Source organism: Argiope bruennichi, chromosome 7 (genome assembly GCF_947563725.1).
Source record: "Argiope bruennichi chromosome 7, qqArgBrue1.1, whole genome shotgun sequence".
NCBI lineage: Eukaryota > Metazoa > Arthropoda > Arachnida > Araneae > Araneidae > Argiope > Argiope bruennichi.
Window position 1 is genome coordinate 90,103,704 of NC_079157.1, and position 13,971 is coordinate 90,117,674.

Sequence of the window (13,971 nt, forward strand, 5' to 3'; positions counted from 1 at the left end):
CCGTTCCTCCCAGATCGGACTGAACAACCAACCAGATAAAGCTGCCTGAAAATTTCTCCGAAGTGTCCACTATCAAACCCTCAATTAATTTGAAAAATTCGCCTATCAGAAGGCGATCTTTCGCTTGACAGGCAGCCTGGGAAAAGGGCCTTCCGTGCGCTGACAGGCCGGCACTTATCTCGCTGCCGGAGTCCAGTTTTTTGCACCCTCCTCTGGGCCGCTTGTTTACTCGGGTTTGTTTATGGGGCCGCGAGACGATCCGTTTCTAATTAAGAGGAAATCGACCTCGCCGTGCTTCTGGGAATGCGTTATTCGACACCCGGCTGTTTTTTCGACTTAATCAATTGGACATTTTTTTTTGCAGCTGACCATATTAGTCCAAGGCTGTAATTAGCGCTGTCCAGTTTGATAGCGTGGCTCTGTCTGATGAATTCAGGGGCGGGTTAAAGTCTAGGCGCTTGCCTGGGAGGTTTTTGCAATTCCCTTTTTATTTTCTCATTTGCATTGTAATTGTCAAAAAATTCGAACTTGAGATTTTGACGAACTCCCGATTTGTTTTTATTTTGTGCTACGGTTGTATGTCGTCTCACCGCCACCCTTAAAATAAGCAAATGTTCTGCTTCGGTCAATGCTTTATCCTCTTTACTTCCTCTTATACGTAGTAAGAGAAAATATAGTAATCGTCAAAAAATTCGGACTCGCCTCTTTGACTAATCTCCACGTTTTAGACCCCCCGAGTTCGAAAAACACATTGGAAAATGTCCATCTGTCTGTCTGTGACAAAGATAACTCAAAAACACTTTGCATTAGAACATTTGAAATTTTGCATACAGTTTGTACATTCAATTTGGTGTAAAATCTGAGCAGACTAAGTTCGCCTGTCCAGCTGTTCGAATATAAACTAACATAATAACTGTAAAACGAAGAACGCTAGATAGATAAGTTTCGATACATAAATTTGAAATCTATATAGTAAGCACTTGTAAAATTTTGAGCTAAATCATAACGAGATATTGACTGTCTGTCGGTCTGTACTTCCAGAAACATTTAAACGCAATAACTTAAAATACATGAAATTTGGTATAAGATTTTGTGACGAAAAGTGCAGTTTTATGTTAAATTTCGGTATCAATCGGTTGAGAAAACATGTCTGAAGCACAAATTCGGTTTTCGAATACTATAAACGGCATTCTAAAAAAATCACCGGGGATGGGATGATAGATTGACTCAAAATAATAAACTTAGGTCAAGGTTAATTTTTCATAACTATTGCACCCCTGTGTCATGCAAAAACGTTTTCTTTCAGGACAAGTTTATTAAAGAGTATGCGAGAAAGTTTTAGGGAGACCACTTCCGCTGGTTTGTTTTTTCAATCACGATGAGAAAGTATTGCAATCGTCAAAAACAAAATAATCAAAGTTAAGATTTTGACGAATCTCCATGTTTCAAACCTCCTCGGATAAAGAGAACACATTTTTGAAATTTTGTCTGTCTGTCTAAGGTAGAGGACTGAATCTTTACATCAAATTTATAGATTTTTATCAAAGTATGAACGAAATCCAGTGAGAGAAAGTCTGCCTTTCTGACTGTTGGAATATACGTTAATACTATAATTGCAAGACGCAGATAGCTTGATGGATAAATGTTTGAACGCGGTTTCAACATCGAAAATTTAGATATGTATCAACTTTGAAATGCAAGCTATCTAGAGATTGACCATCTGTATTTTTGTACTTTCTTAGGCATGCAAACGCGATAATTCAAAGACTTATATAAAATTCGGAAAGTGACTAAAATTGTAATTTTTTTAATCAAATTTTGGTTTTAATTGGTTTTAAAAAAAGGCGTCGAAAATACACATTCAATTTAACCCTATAAAGGGCCATTTTTTTCTAGTCATATTACGTTAAAATATTTTTTGGCTTGAAATTAGAATAAGAAAAGGGATTCATTTAGCTTATTAGATAAATTTAATTTAATTAATTAATTTGGTTCATTAATAATGAAGTAACAAATCAAGGAACATCATTTTGTCTGAGATAAAGAACTGCAGCATCTAAGTTTCTGACTTACTGAAAAAATGTGTCAGAACTTATGCCAACCTACATAATTTCATACAAAGATTGATCAATTTGGTGAGAAGCATACTTCTCACGACCCTAGAACGGGTTAATACATACGTTAATCGCATTTCAGAAATTATTCGCCAAAAATTGCACGCTGATTTTTTCGAAACAATCGTTCGCCAATGGCATGCAATTAATAATATAAAGTGAATTTGCTAAAATACGAGAAAGTTTCAAGGAGACACATTCCCACTGGAGTGTGTGTGTGTGTGTGTGTGTGTGTGTGTGTGTGTGTGTGTGTGTGTGTGTGTGTGTGTGTGTGTGTGTGTGTGTGTGTGTGTGTGTGTGTGTGTGTGTGTGTGTGTGTGTGTGTGTGTGTGTGTGTGTGTGTGTGTGTGTGTGTGTGTGTGTGTGTGTGTAAAACGTTTAGTTTCAGTGCCTATATCTGGTTTGTATTTGATTTGTCATAAGTAATTTGTGAAGAAACGAATCCAGACTTGAAATGAATTTATTACAGTAGAGAAATAAATTACCTTTATAATTACCTTTCAATGAGCGCAAGTGTCGGACAATCATTAATGCTATTCAGATCCAGGCCCAGATTAATAAGTAGACAATGCAGGCAACTGCTTAAGGGTTCCAAAGGCCTTTTGTTTTGGCTTATTTTCATAAATATTAACGTACTCTTAGAATCGTGCTGATGGATAATTTGCTAATTTGCACTGATTCTGAATAATTTGTCGAAACAATGACAAGCAAATTGTTAGGATTTTCAATGTTTGCAAGAAAATTTTTAAAGATTTAGATAGTTAGATTAGTGATAAAAGTGTTATTAATTTTTGCTCTGTAACAGAAGTAAAATTAATAATACATTTTATATAAAAAATTGTCTAGTTAAAGATAATTCAAGCCGTCAGTATGAATCTGAAATACGGTCAGCTGAACTAACAGTGATTTTTTGAAAGTGCGTTTCAACACTGTTTAGGACGCACAAGTAGATCCGTGACGTCATATGATTTATATATTTTTTTAAATTTAATATATTACACATATTTGTTATATTACACACGTTACTATATTACACTTTTAGTATATTACACATTTAGTATATGACACAGTTTTGTTGACGCTTAAAACGAAATACAGTACACTCCCGAGTATCCGGCCTAATGTGGCGGAAGGACAGGCCGGATAGTAAAAAGCCGGAGTTCTACGAACTCATTTCTTTGCCTACCAATTGTAACAGTGATTTGCCTGTAATACATATTTCCTCACCTCTTATTGAGCACTAAGTCCTCCATTTATCTCAATGTGAACGCAGCCATGGCCCGGTGTAGCGTAGAAGCCAATAACGTGTCGAATTAAAATAGAAGACCCTGTACTGATAGTTTATATATGTTTCTGTACCGTACTGCATGTTGCAAGAGTTTATTAAAGAAAAAGTAAGTTAAAGGATATAAACTGTTCACATTTTATCATAAATTCTGTAATGCCCAACTTAAATGCAGGTAACATGAAAAAGAACATTAACGCAAATCGTAGGCCTAGTTCTTAAGAAAACTGACAGAAACTGATTTTATTTTTCACTAATAAATATTTTCAGAAGTATGCAAAAGGTATCCTTAATATAAGAGTCAAAACAGTTTTGAAAAAGTCGCTTGCTTATAGATGACTTAATAGACGTCTTTTACTTCCTCATTTAATTATGATAAAAGAAAACTAGGCCGGATAGTACGGAAACTGGATAGTCGCGAACTGGATACTCGGATGTGTACTGTACTGTTCAATTATATCATTTCCCTTTTAATGCATTATATTTTATGTTAAGACTATTTAATTCGACGTTAGCATTCACCTGTTTTCTCATAATTTCACTTTGAATTGCCACTGACTTAAAGTAAATTTAAAAAAAAAAAAATAATGAAAATAAACATTGTTCATCCACAAAATATTTGAAGAATTTTAAACTAAATGTTTATTTAAACAAATATGAATCTATCAATCAGCTCGGCTTTATTAATGAAAACGATTTTTATTTCTAATATTAAAATGCGTCGGAAACAAAATTTTTATTTTTTGAATTCATTACAGTCTTATTTGAACTGTTCCTCATTCATACAGTTGCATATCGTATAATTAGTTGTATAAATTTCGAGAAACTGTTAATACTTTAACTGTCTAGTCTGTGTTTTTAGAAGTGGAAGTTCATCAGTATCGGTTATTTACTTTAGATTTTTCCATTCTATTGTTTTGCAATTCTGGATTTTTTTTTTTTTTTTTTTTTCCTTCATCATTTTCGATACTATTATTTTCAGCAAAAGATTTTGCTATCAAAACAAAACTGCTCTCTTACCATTGAAATAGTACCATAATGAAAAGTTCATTGTAATAGTATATTTACCTCTATGCTAAGTATAGTTTTGGATTCAAATTTTTTACTATATGTATATTTTGTTTATCTTTTTTAAATATGTATGCAATATGATCGATATGAAAGAATTCTTTTTTGGAACTGTAGAATCAAAACATTTCTTAGTGTTTTGACATACTTCCATTGTTTAAACTAAAGACTTATTATGGTTAAAAGAAATACTACTTTCTACCCGAAGCTATTTATATTTGATATTTCTCTTGAAATGGTTTTATTAAAAATACTCAAAATTGGTCCTCGCAATTTCGGATTCGTAAACATCCAGTAACTCAAAAAAAAAAAAAAAAAAAAAAAAAAAAAAAGTTATAGAAATAAAATGTTTATCTTAGTCCACCTTGAATACTTATTAGAGTTTTTGTCTTTCTTTCTGAACTATGCATCTGCCTGCTATGGAATATTTCAACGTCCATTAAATTTTTCCAACTCGCTAGTTTTTTCATAACACAGACGATCTTTTTTCGAAATAGAATTTTGTTTTCTTTTGTAGAAGTAGTCGAAGCGTAAAATTTTCACCGATTTTTTCAGCTGTTCGTAAGAATAATCTTATTCTTTGTTTTTGTTCTTTCTTATCCATCTTTCCATTAAATATGGTTTTATAAATTTGGGATTTATTTATTTTTTCTTTCTTTTTTAGGTTGACTGACTGCTTACTGACTGCTGTTTGCTGTTAAAACTGTTTGTTTATTCAGGTAAGGTAACTTATCTATTTATCTTTTCTTTTCGATAAAGTTCAGATTTTATTTTATTTATTTATCTTTGGAGAAATGCCAAATTATCTTGTCCTCTTGGAAATTCGTCCCGCAGGTTAGGGAGGAATTTCGTCGAACTTGAATCTGTGTTTAAATACTTGGAAAACTTAGCATAATTATGCGATAACTATAGTCACTGGTGCATAAGTTGAAAATGCGGCGAACACGATTGGGTGTAAACATTCTATTAAAGAAAAAGTAATTGAAATCCGATGTTAACGTATTTAGAATCATCTGTAATTATTAAAGAAGGTTTGTGTGTTTCTGCGATCCCTTTGCAAATCTATCACAATCTCAGCATGAAAATTCGGCACACAAATTCGATGTTTCAGGAAGTCGGATTTTAAAATTTAGTATAGAAATTTATTTATTTTGTTTTTGTTTATATGGTTTTTTAGCACTTTCTCAACTATAGTAACGTTTCTAAAGATTGCAAATTAACAAAGAAACTTTAAGCTATCAAAGAAGCAAAACAGTTATTATGAAGGTTTATATTTCTCGCACTTTTGACGTAATGCACTGAATTTTGAGAGATCTTTAAAAATTAATCACTAACCCCGAAAGAATTTAAGAATTGAAATTAAAATTACTACATCTAATATTCTATTTTGCTTATCTTTTTCAAATTTTATGAAATGGTTAGTCCAACATTTCTTTCTAATTTGAAACAAAAGCTTTTCAAATATCACTTATTTTTTTAATTAATTGTTTTCCTGGTGAGTTCAAATACCTTTTTTTTTTCTTCTAATGTTTAGAAGAAACTATTTGTTAGCGGAACTATTAACTATTTTTTCTATTGTTTAGAAGAAACTATTTATTTTCTATTGTTACGACTTGAAAAAAAAATTCTAATTATAAAATGGTAGAATTTAACCAGAAAGAAGCTTTTATTATTATTTCTTTATTTTGTCTTTTTTTAATAAAGAAAAGCATTTTATTATTTTTGTTTATTTGCTTTTAGTTTCTATGAATATTTTCACTATTTTTTAGAAAGCCAAGATACTGAATTTAGTTATTTTTCTTCAAATACGATAACGTAGACATAATATCTTCTTTATTTATGAAAATATTTATGTTATTGCTTTTTTTTTTTTAAATTTTTTTCTGCTCCCGTAATGATTTCCTAAATTTTCATCTTGAATATCGCCATTCGCTTACAATGTTAGGTTTTACAAAAACGGGGAAAAAATAGCTGTTTTAAAAACTTACTTTATGTAAGTAGCATATTTTTGTTTATTTGAAACCGCAATAATTTGAAAGCAGAGTTTTGACTTTGACATAGGTCAAGAAATAGGTCAAGGTTTCGAAATCCGATTACACCAAAAATTTGTTGTTTTTTCCGAGTCTCCTGCGCATAAAATCCGTCGGATTGAAATGACTTCCTATTGGTGTTGCGTATACATTTAGGTATGGGATGATCGTTCAGTTGCCCTCATCATCTTAACACGGTTTAGAATTACGATTCCCGTCTCAGAGAAGCTCCTTTGTTACGTTCGACACATGATCTTCATCTTATTGAAATAAAATAGTTTCTGTGTTTATGGATTAAATTGGATGAACCAAATATGTCAACATTCTGTCACTAAAAACGAAAATTAATCAAATATACATATTTGCATATTTATATTACATATTTAATTTATTTACTATTTTCAGTATGAATCATTGTATGCTACTAACCATTCGTGCTAAGATGCATAACTTACAAAATACAGATATCTATTCTTTTTCTGAAGTGTTTTATGATTTTTTTTAATGTTTGTAAAGCAAGTTTTTATGGTCTGTCAGTTTCACAGCCTGATACCTTTTTGATATCGCGAACTCAAATGCCTTTTATATTACTTTTTGTATTTTCAAATGCCATAATGTAATATGTAAAATGGAACTTTGCCAAAATTTTATAGTAGCCGGTTCAATATAATTAAATATTCATGGATACTGTTATTCATACGTTGCTTAAAAATTTTGTTCGACTATGAATTTTTTTATTTTACTATATTTTTATATTTATCTCAACTGCGATTAATTATATTAACAATAGACGTCTCAACTCATTTTTTTATTAATAAATGTTTATTAACCAAAATTTTTATTTAAATTTTTTGTCAGTATTTAAAACGTTTTTATGCATTTTGCTTAGAGTAAAATGTAGCAAAGTTTTAAAATATTAAATTAAAGTCTTGCGTATTTTCTGAATTAAATGTATAATTAATCGAATTAAATTTAAATCATAGATGACTAATACTGAAACAGCGAAATAATTTCTAAATATAAGCTTTCAATTTGAATGAAACGATTATTTTTAGTCGGGCAGACGATAATTTATACAATTTTGAAACAGCTCTGCTTCCGGTGAAACTCGATTATAAGTTTACTTTTCATTTTGTGAGGCTTAATTATTTTCAGAGTGCAAACAATAGAGTTCTTGTTGATCTAGTATTTTCTAATTTCTTAATAACGAATTCGATCTAGTATTTTCTAATTTCGTAATAAAGATTCTGTAATAACGAAATGAAATAAGTAATTCGTTAAGTGCTTCCGTTCGATAAATAGAGGATTATTTCATTAGTCTGTTTGCCCATCGTTAATTTCTGCTAAAACGTACATTTTTACATGTCACCGAAAGTTTCTATAAATAATTAAATTATTGGCAAATTTTATTCCTTTGTGTAAGTGGCAAATAACTGGCAACTGCTAGTAATTTTAAATCTAATTTTTTCTTACTCAGCTTTAATTATTTGTTTGAATATTTAACTGCTTAGTTATATTTTTTTATATTTCATTATTAGAAATTATAAAATGCTGTTAAATAAATAAACATTATTTTATTTATTGCTTAATATAATGCTTACTCTCTTTGAAGGCTGTTTACAAAATAAAGTGTGTTTTTTTAATGTTAAAATCCTACAAGTACTTCCAATTTTCAATTTAGAATTCTGTTGATAATTAATAACTTAATCATTCCATTAGAGGCGAAAAAATTTTTTATGAAAATTTCTTTCCTTAAATACTAATGGATGTTTTTACAATTAAAATAATTAAGATATATTAGATCTAGAATTTAAAGAAATAACTTCATTTTATGCATTAATTGCATGATGTGAAAAAAATATTATTCTGATTGAACAATACTTTCTTATTATTCTGATTGACTACGCGATTACACTTGTTTATTTTCTTGTTCTTACGACAATATTTTTTTTCCCAACATAAAACAATAACTTCCTAAATTGAATTTCCATTATCAAATGCTTTTGTTAAAACTACAGTACTTAATAAGTTAAATACTTTCATTTGTTTATTATTGGATTGTTTAATTAAGTTCTGAAGAAAGTGCTCTTTTGTTTTTAACACCAAAATGTTCTACTAATCAATTTCATTTCCTTATATTTTAAATTTTTGGAATTCCATTTTTCAAACAAAAATCACTTTAAATTAACCGCTATTTCTCTTTCATATAATCGGATATATATATAATCTCTTCAAGTATTCTCATTTGCATTATTATATGCATTTATTAATTTCCTTGTGTGCTTTCAACAAAATGAAGTGCTTTTCTCTACTAATTAATTCCAAAAATTGAATTTTAAAAAGATATAATAATATACGTTTCTCTAATTTTCCATTGAAAAGGAAGAATTTTAAAGAGGTTTAGAATTTTTAAATAGAGAAAAGATTGCTACCGTTGTACCACGCGATTAATTATGCAGTTTCGAATTTATTATTTTTTTCCTTTGATGGAATTTAACTGCAAGATGGAGTATATTTTACCCCAAAGATGTTTATATTCATGTGCGTGAGTTCAGTTAAATTTTCGTAATGTTAACACTCTAATTCCCATCTGTAAAATTTATGCTTTTAACTGAAAGTGACTTCCTAGATAAATTTCAATAATTCATACAATAAGTGCTTAAATTTTATATATAGTATGTTATTTTATTAATTTGTGCACATGTGCTGCATTAAGTTATATTAAAAATGCTCATGTTTGCATGCTTCTAGTTTATTTTATCATAGTAAGTAGTTAAAAAAATCGCTATTTTATTTCTTTCTTTTGCCAAAATATAATTTTAACTTTATTAAATTTTAATTTATATTTTTACATTATATAATTCACTTTTTAGTTTTAATTTTATTAAATCATCCTCATTCAATGCTTTATTGTTCTTAATTTTGGTCAAAACTTCATATATCGGATCAGTTGGACCTCATAATATATAATTATTACTTTATTAAGTTTAAATTTATATGCTTATAATATTTTATAACTCATTTTTTTTGTTTTAATTTTATAAAATCGTTCTCATTCATCTAAATTTCTGTAAATTTTTATATAATATAGTTGTTCTTGTCAAGAAATTGATGAAAAGTTTTAAGCATTTTTTATGCCGATTATTTTCTCTACAGTTTTCATGTTCGATGTAGTATTGTTTTTCACTTTTTTTTTATTTACATTATTTTATAAATTCCGTTACCAAAAATAATGTATTTTTTTTTTACATGCGAATTCGCAAGGTTAAATTAAATTTTCAAAAAGAAAACAATGAAACAGAGTATTTTCCTTTTAAAATTTCATGATCATTTGGTTTTTTAAACGCCAAGTATCAGAAATAATAATATATATACCTGTATTTAGTGAATAGTTTTCTTTTATCTATATATACAGGTTTTAAAAATTGAAATAGTTAAGACTTATTAAACCTATAATTTAATGGGGGGAAATTCATTTTTGAGCAGATAAAAATAAACAATTACATAGTAATAAACAATTTGTTATTATACTGATTAAACAAGATCACGTGATTTAAATGTTTACTTTCTTGTTCCTGTTGTGGATTTTTTTTTTTTTTTTTTTTTTTTTTTTTTGAAAGTGGAAACAGCTGAATCAGTGCAGTAGTATGTTTTTCATCAAATTCTGCAAAGAGTGAGTGCACTTCTGTTTGTAATGAAAAATTGTTCAAATGAGCTTCAAAATTTCTTTTATTTTAAATAGTGTGAATAAGCATAAGTAGTATTTATTTAATTTTCATTTTTTATTATAATTTTAAATTTATTTTTCTTATTTATAATGGGTTTCTGATTTAAATGTTGTACTATTGTTTTATTTATTACTAGCCGCCTTTGACGACCAGCCGGTTCGCCAATCTTAATGCTCGTTAAAATTTTAATAATTGAATATTTTATGTAATTCCTACTTTAATAGCTTCTTCATTAAAATATTTTCAAATTTCAATTCACTCATAATATTATAAAGGCCTTCAGTCATAACGTAATCTGTGTCTCTCTAATTTTCTGTTAACTCCCGTAGAATTTATGCTTTAAATTAAAGTGGAAATGATTAATCTGCAATTAATCTAATAATTTTTTTTACTGAAACAAAGCATTTTTTTTTTTTTTTTTGTAATATGATTACTGAAAAAAGAGTCTCTGAGCATTTAAACCTGATGGTCACTAAAGAATACCTTTCTTAATTTATGTAGTATCTCAAGAATTTGTCAACAAATTTTTTTCAGATTCATCATGAGCAGGTCTATTAATTAACAATGTTTAATTTTAAATGCATCAAACACTAAGGAAATAAACAGAATCGTTTAAAATAATCGGTCGAAAACAGGTAAAAAAAAATTACTTAAAAAATGATGAAAAAAATCTAACATAGATACAATTCAATTACAAAAGCATACAACGAACCTAAAAATAATTTAAATCTACTCCGCTGCCGTTGAAAATAGATGTAAACAATCAGAACACAATGCGCATGCGTGAATTTTCAACGCCAGTTACGGTAAAGCAAATGCGTGAATTTTTCTACGCCAGTTGGGGTAACGCTATGCAGATTATACAATTTTAATTTCCTTTATTCTGTGTTATTTTAATTCAAAAGTACTTCAGAATGAATCTGAAAGATCGATTCATTAACAATGTTTAATTTTAAATGCATCAAACATTAAGAAAATAAACAGAATCGATTGAAATAATCCGCCGAAAAATGTTAAGCCTAAGCCTCATTAGCGTGGGAAAGAAATGCTGAAGCCTTACTCATTTGGCGGTGAGGAAATGAAGATTTTTTTTTTTTGGTGGGAAAGTTAGTTTTTAATTAATAATTAAAATTCTTATTAAAGTTTCAAAAAAAAGGGACCCCAGGTGCACATTCTCGACATCCAAGGTATACACGTACCAAATTTGGTAGCTGTAGGTCAAATGGTTTTTTTTTTTTGTAGAGCGCCAACACACACACACACACACATTGATCTTATAAGTATAAATAATTTTAGAGTGTATATAATATTAGGAATCATTATTTTGAAGCAAAGGTAACTAGAAGGAAATTAAAATAACTAGACAAGATTTTAACTAGATTTTTATTATCGTTTCTTATCTTCTTTTGCTTTTATTTATGCAATTTTACTCTCATTACAATACATCATAAAAATAAAATGAATTTCCTTTGTGTTTGATTGTATCTAATAGAAGCTCAAAATTGTATTTTAAAACCCGTTGTGTGTTTCCTGCTATAATTAATAATTAATGTGATTGATAATTAATTTGCAAAGAAAACTCTAATAAATACAAAGATTTTTCAAAAAAATTCTTAAGCTGATTAAATTTATTTAAATCCCATGCTGGCAGACGATTCTTATGCAGCTTAGAAATATCTTTCGTTTTCTTCCGATAGGTTAGTTATTTTATTATATATATATTTCAGATGGCGATGTTCAATTTTATTATTAATCAGGGGTGTTTGTGCTCCGGGGAAACCCCGGAATTCCGGGGATTTTGAACTTCGATCCCCGGAATTTCCGGGGAGCGTCGTTCAAAAGGAAGTAGGAATAATAATGAATTATTTATTTTGATCTGGGTAATTTTGTTTGCTTTTAAAGCAGAAAACGCAAGGTCAGTGTGTGTGGTGAAAACTTTTCCTTTCTTTCTCCAAAGGCAGTGATAATGCGTGAAAAGGGGGGAAAAACTTCTTTTTTGTTCTTTCCTTATTGCGAGTTATGACTCATTCCCCCGGTTCTCGGACATTCTCTTCTGGATTCTTTTCGGCAAGTAGGCGCGGCAGAAAAAAAAGGGGGAGACTTCGTTCGACCAGATGTGCGATAACGTGACTCTGGGTTCAAAGGTCTTATCTCTACTGGCGTGGCGCCAATAAGTAGAGAAGGGGGATTTTTCGCCGTATTAGCTATTTGTCATTGATCGCTTCGCAACTTTTTTTTCTCCGCTGTGTAAAATTTTCGTTTCATTTATTGATGCACGTGTAAATTTTTCGTTTCGCTTATTGAAATATTTTTTTATTTTTGTACGCAAGAGAATTTCATTTAGAAATTTCAGCATATGAAACAGAAATTACCCCTTAAAAATTCATACCTAATTAGTTTTACAGCATTAGATCCAGAGCTAAGAGGTAAAACCAGTACAATATTAGCCTTTGAAAAATTATCATCTTTTATGTCCCATATTTTTAGTGATAATGAAAAGTCAAAAGTAGAAGCTGAAATAAGGTTATACCAGAGTGATATTGATATCACCAAAGAAATGCTCTACACATCTGATGAAAGTGGAAATCAAGTCAAGTGTACAATTGATAAATATTGGTCTAAAGTTTTTAATTTAAAAGATGATTTCACAAATGATTATAAGTATCCTACATTGGCTAAATTGGTCAAAGCCTTCCTTAGCTGCTTCCATGGCCCATTAGTGGAAAGTGCATTCAACTTAATGGATACACTTGTCACTGACTATAGAACCTCTCTTAAGATTGATTCCCTAGATGCAGTGCAGACTATTAAATATGATTTAATGGCTTCTAAAGAAACCTCATGTGAAAAATATGGCTCAAAAAATCCAATGACTGATCCAATTCACAAAGATCTCTTACTGAATATGAACAGAAGTTGGAAAACATATCAAGAGGACTTAAAAACATGTATTTCAGATGAGTCACCTATAAAAGTCTCTGAAAAACCTTCTACATTAGCAGAAAAGCAAACTGCTTCTACCTCTGCATGTGCAGTTCTCGAGGAAATTTCTTCAACTGTAAATGAGGAAAATAAAAGTCAACCTTCCTGCAATTATGAAGTTCACCACAAAAGAAAGACAAGCCCACAAACATCAGAAAATAAAAAAAAAAAGCAGCAGAAATTAGATAATTTTTTTTTAAAAGAATTAATTCAGGTAATTTAAAAGATTTGCATAAAATGTAGTAGTTTATATGTTTGAAAATTTATGGTTATTAATTTTGCAAAAAAAGTAATTCATTGAACTTTTATAATTAGGTCATTCAATACTTCATAATTGTAATTTTTCATTTCTCCCCCCCCCCTTCTCGAAACTCCAAAATGCCGGTAGTAAGTCCGTAAAAGTTTCAGGGGATTTTTTGGGGTCCCACAAACACCCCTGATTAATGTATAAATTAAATTTTCCCTGAGTGTAATTTTTATTCCCTTATTTTTGTTTCCATAATTGGAAATGGAATCTGCAATAAGATTACTCTTTCTTTATATTGAATTTTTTTGAAATATGAATATTTAATGTTTGGCTTTATACTAATTTACTTTTATGGAAGTATTTTAGGATTATTCTACTAATTTTAAAATGTTTATTCCTCTTTATAAACAACAATTACAACTATAAATAATTTGAATTTAAATATAACTGTTCTCGTCTAATTTTACCTCATCTTAAAATGCGTTATGATGACGTTGGTGTCATTTTTTGAATGTAT

At 29.4% G+C, this 13,971-nt stretch overlaps 1 protein-coding gene across 2 annotated transcripts in view; it reads left to right on the plus strand.

Annotated features, from left to right (window-relative positions):
- LOC129975036 (cytokine receptor-like) overlaps positions 1–13,971 on the plus strand; it is a 354,502-nt gene that overhangs the window by 172,783 nt on the left and 167,748 nt on the right. For both annotated transcript variants that reach the window (XM_056087902.1, XM_056087904.1), the window contains exon 4: positions 5,132–5,186. The gene's annotated coding sequence lies outside the window, so the exon portion shown is untranslated. The remainder of the gene's footprint in view (positions 1–5,131; positions 5,187–13,971) is intronic.